At 44.1% G+C, this 4,935-nt stretch overlaps 1 long non-coding RNA gene across 1 annotated transcript; it reads right to left on the bottom strand.

The window, feature by feature from the left end:
* Positions 1–509: 509 nt before the first annotated feature.
* Positions 510–3,949, bottom strand: LOC123383925. The gene is made up of 3 exons (XR_006594362.1): positions 3,651–3,949; positions 2,428–2,712; positions 510–1,806 (listed from the first exon to the last, which is right to left on the bottom strand). It is a non-coding gene; the product is annotated as an uncharacterized LOC123383925 (long non-coding RNA).
* Positions 3,950–4,935: the final 986 nt, after the last annotated feature.

The raw sequence follows: 4,935 nt of genomic DNA, 5'->3' as shown, positions 1-4,935 counted from the left end.
TAACGAACGTTCATGACTGATGATGGGTAGTGCTGAATTCCGTGGGTTGAATCTTGGGGTAGGGGTGGTGGAGGAAAAGAGAAATATTGCATTAGGTGCAACTATTTCCATTTCGGGGTACAGCTTAGAAACTGCTTGTATTCATATAACGGGACAATCCAACTGTTGGTATTAGCCATGCACAGAGGCGTCCTGGTGCTGGCTTGCACCAGCCTGTGAGAGCCAGTTGTTACATTTTCAGGAATTTTGAGAGCGAGTTGCTAAAGACAGCCATTATAAAAAATTAAGTACCATAAACTTACCATTAAATAGCTTATACTACAAAGATAATAATACTTAAAATTTACTTCCTACATATTTTAGTGCATTTTTCTTTCTCTGTGCTCTTGAAGTGATTTGCACCGACTGCCTCTCTCTGGTGGAAATGCTACATAACCGTGTGCCGCAGTGCACCTCGCCCCAACTCCGCGTTCAGGGATGGTATATTGGTAGCTTGAAACTGGCCATTGTACAGTCCGCACACCCTGGAAATCAGCAGATGTCATAGCTTAGGCCTGATTTACAGCCGGCGCTGGGAGAATTTCAGTTCAACGACTATTAACACAAGGGCGAGACGTAGTTTAAAAATCAAAAAATCTCGTATCAGGTTTAATGACAGCACACGGACTGGGAAAAGAGGTAGGGATTGGGGAGCAGCTCCATTTGCCAGTCATGTTGCACTGCAATTATAGGTTGGCTATGGAGGCAAGGGTTTGCTAAAAATCCACAAAAGCGTTCCGTGGGAATAACTTGGTTAGAAAGGTACATAAACAGTATTACTATTTGCAAATTGAGACATATTTATTATTAAAATTTACAATAAAAAGTATGTGTATGTTTTGCTTTTTTTTGAGGAGCCAGTTTACTGCCCACGTATTTACTATATGTATAGTAATACAAATGTATTTACTACACATTTGCAATAATGCCGCTGACTGCACGCCGAAACTATCATGGAAGGCGCTGGCAGGAGCAGTGTGCTGTTCGTATAGTTTCCTCTGATTGGGTGGAGGACAGAGACTGTCACCACTGGCATCGCGGAGTGTTGCGCCTCACCCTGGCGCTCCGGGGTGTCCTCGGCCCGCTGCTCAGGGTGTGCACACTGCAAACGCCTTTCTTTTTGCTTGTGGGATTGGCAACACTTTCTTTTTACTGTGAGCGGATGTGAAACTTCCTTTGAGGTCTTCACCTTCTTTTCCTTCCTTGTCAGCATGCTTTGTCCGTTGGCGCCGCGGTAACAAAGCAACCAAACGGGGTGGCTCACACCACAGAAATGCATCTCACAATTCTGGAGGCCAGAAAGATCCATGGAGGTGTCAGTGGGGCTGGTTTCCTCGGACAGCTGCGAGGAGCCTCTGTTCCGGCCTCTTCTCGCTTCCTGTGTTTGCTGGCAATCTTGGGTGCTCGCCGTGGAGTGACTGGTGGGGTGAACGTACAGAGCAGCTGAGGAGTGAAGGAAGTTGTGATAGCAGATGTGAAATGCTGTCACATGTACCGTAAAGGACTCAAAACGCTCTGTAATTGCTGGTTCAGTTGTGTGTTCTACACTGGCCCGTGCATGTTTCTTGAACACTGGGGCTGTGGCGTTTACTTCCGCATTCCCAGCCCCAGTAACTTTGTTTTAGAAAGGTCCATGCAGTTAGGGGCGCCTGGGTGGCTCAGTCGCTGGAGCGTCCGGCTCTTGATTTCAGCTCAGTTCATGATCCCCGGGCCGTGAGATCGAGCCCAGAGTCAGGCTCCGCATGGAGCCTGCTGAAGAGTCTCTCTCTTAAAAAAAATAATAATAAAGAAATAAAAATTAAAAAAAAGTCTCTCTCTCTCTCTCTCTCTCTCTGCCCCTCCCCAACTCCTGCATGTGCTCTCTCCCTCTCTCTCAAATAAAAAATAAAAAGGTCTATTCAGTTAGATTTTTTTTCTTTTACTCCTTTCCCTTCCTTTCACCCCACCTCTCACTCTCCTCAGACAATTTCAAAGGGCCTCTGTGTCTCACCAATGACACCTGCTTAATGTTTTCCTTCCCTTGTGCCCTGGCTCCGTGTGGTAATTCACCTTAGTGTGGACTCTTTATTTGGCCTGAACTATCAGAATGGACTCTTAACCAAGAACTGCCCCAGGTGTCTCACCAAGCCAGCCAGGCTGCTGGATTCAGCTTTTAAAGATACTATCTGATCATTTTCTCTCTTGCTTAAAATCTTTCAAAACCTACCCATTTCCCACAAGATCGTATCCAGACCCTCTGGAATGAAACACTATGCTGTCTGTGACCTAGCCTCAGTGTCCCCGAACCCCATCTCCTGCAACTTGCTTCTGTGAACTTTATGCTTCCCATGCTGAATTGGGAACTTGCCCCAAGATACTGTACTATGTTACGACTAATTCAGAGCGTACTACTTGTCTTCCTGGAATGTCCTCCCTTTCCTCTTTCTGGCAAATTCCTTTTCATCTTCTGAGACCCAGTATGAGTTTCCACTTCTGTGAATTCTCAGATTCAACCAAGCTGAGTCGATCACTCTTCTTTGGAGACCAGATGAATTTGGAACTTTCTTCTGGGGCTGCATTGATTGCATGGGATGGCAATGATTTGTTTGCATGTTTCTCTCATCAGCTAGGTTGAGAAATCCAGCTTTGTTAACTTTGGAAAATTGTTTCATATTGTGCCCAGGGCCTGTTGGTCTGGAATAAATGCTGAATTAATGCATATGAATCTACTAAATCATTAAAGAATAAGACCTTCAAACTTTGTGGTTTAGTTGCATTATAAACATCGAGGAGTTACGTATTGTGCATCTGTCTTCACAGCAAACCCTAAGACCATTATTTCTCCTACTTCACAGATGAGCAAACTGAGGCATAGATCAGTTAAATTGCTAACTAATACATAATTAGTGCTTATCCTGTGGATGTTGAACTCAAATCTGTTTGACTCCAAGCTTGTGCTCTTAATCCCTCCCTTACATAGTGCAGTATCTGAAGATAAAATGATATTGGGAGTAAAAGATATTTTAGGGTTAAAAGCTATCCTAGCATAAGCGTTTATTTAATTAATTTATCCTTTAGGGCTTAATTGGTAATATTAACAACATCGATTGCTTTAAAAAAAAAAGAAGTACTTGTCTAGAAAAGCCAACTGTTAACAAAATCAAATAGAGGGGGTGCCTAGGTGGCTCAGCCAGTAAAGCGTGGGACTCTTGGTTTCAGCTCAGGTCATGATTTCAAGCCATGGGATCAAGCCCCATGTCATGCTCTGTGCTGACCGTGTGGAGCCTGCTTGGGATTCTCAATCTCTCTCTCTCTCTCTCCCTCCCTCTCTCCCTCCCTCTCTCTCTACCTTTCCTGTGTGTGTGTGCTCTCTCTCTCAAAATAAATAAATACACTTAAAAAGTAATAATTAAAAAAACAAATGAAAAGTAAATTTTCTTTATAAGTTTTAATCAAACACTCAAATCCTTCTGGAAACTTGTGACTTCCCACCATCAGGGGAGTGTGAGGGCAGCTGCGAGGGCTGGGTTTGCCCTGCCTCAGCTGACCAGGGCATGAGGGGCTATTAAGGTTTTCTCTCCGGAAAGGAGTAAAAAAAAAAACTCAAAGGGTCATGACAAGCCCACTGTTACCAGTGTTATCCATTGGTCTTCTTAGCAGCTCCAGACGGAGGAAGAGGCAGGGGTTTTATGCCCATGTTGCAGGCTCGAAAGTGAGGCTCACAAAAGTTCCATGAAGCTGTGCTCCTATCCTCCACTCTTCTGGCATCTGCTTTATTTCTTATCTGCATGCAAGCATTTTCTTTCAAGACGGATTCCCAGAATTTCAGCAAGAATTTGAGAGCCAAGTACAAGAGGAGCTGGCCCCTCTGCCTTAGAAAGGAAACATGCCCGATTTATTTTTGGTTTGACATTCTGTTGCTTGCTGTTTCCTCTCCCGGTGCCTTTGTTTGCAGGGGGGGGGGGCAGCTTTTAGCATGCTGGTCTATGCACGTGCCTTAAGGTTGACCCAGGGTAAGGACATTTCTGTGTTGACATTTCCTGTCTCAATTTCCTTCCCTGCTTCCTCATGATTAATGGTCAACCCTCCTCCCACCTGGGTTTCTGCCTTCTAGCAAGAGATGCACTATCCCACAGGAATTGTTTCCCTGCAGTTTTGTAACTAAAAATAACAATAATAAAAGTCTTCAATTAATCTCCCACCTCCCCCAACCTGCTTTGCAATGGCTCTCTGGGTTGTGCTCACATGTTAGGTCAGGCAACTGGCTGGCCAGTGGAAGAACCTTTTTAGACTGCCCAGGAAAGGTGAGGCTGGAGTCTCCTGAGTAGGAGACCATCTCCCTGGGTCAGAACAGGCTGCACACAGGAACTTAGGCTTTTTTTTTTTTTTTTATTCTTTAAAAAACTTCTGTTTATTGAAGTATTATTGTGCCAAGCTCTGTGGTAAGTAAGTCATCTACATCATGGCGCTGAATTATCATAGATCGACCCGGTGAGGGAAGTCGCATCATCTTCATTTTAAAGATTATAATTGAAACCCAGAGAGAGGTTAAGTAAACTGCCCAGAGTAACAGTTAAAGGCAGGATTTAAACCCAGGGTTATCTTGGTTCATTTTTGTGAGCCCCTGGGTTGGGTTTTAATTTTATTATTATTGTCACTGTTAGGATTGTAAACGCTCATTTAATAAACTGTTGTCAGCCTGTATTAAGTGCTCCGCATGATGTCCAGCCCAGGAAAAAAAGAAACCTGAGTAAGATATAATTTCTGCCTTCAGGGAGTTTTCAGTCAAATGGTGCAAGCCTATTGTCTCTCATTTCTAACACCAAGGAAGGGGGAGGGAGGAGCTGTTTAAAATGAAGTGACATTTGTCCTGCTCAATCTCAACATACCAAGCTTCCGCTTCCGGTTCTGACCCAT

The sequence above is a fragment of the Felis catus genome, chromosome A1 (assembly GCF_018350175.1).
Source record: "Felis catus isolate Fca126 chromosome A1, F.catus_Fca126_mat1.0, whole genome shotgun sequence".
NCBI lineage: Eukaryota > Metazoa > Chordata > Mammalia > Carnivora > Felidae > Felis > Felis catus.
The sequence above is the reverse complement of the archived record's forward strand: the minus strand, read 5'-3'. Positions and strand labels throughout refer to the sequence as shown.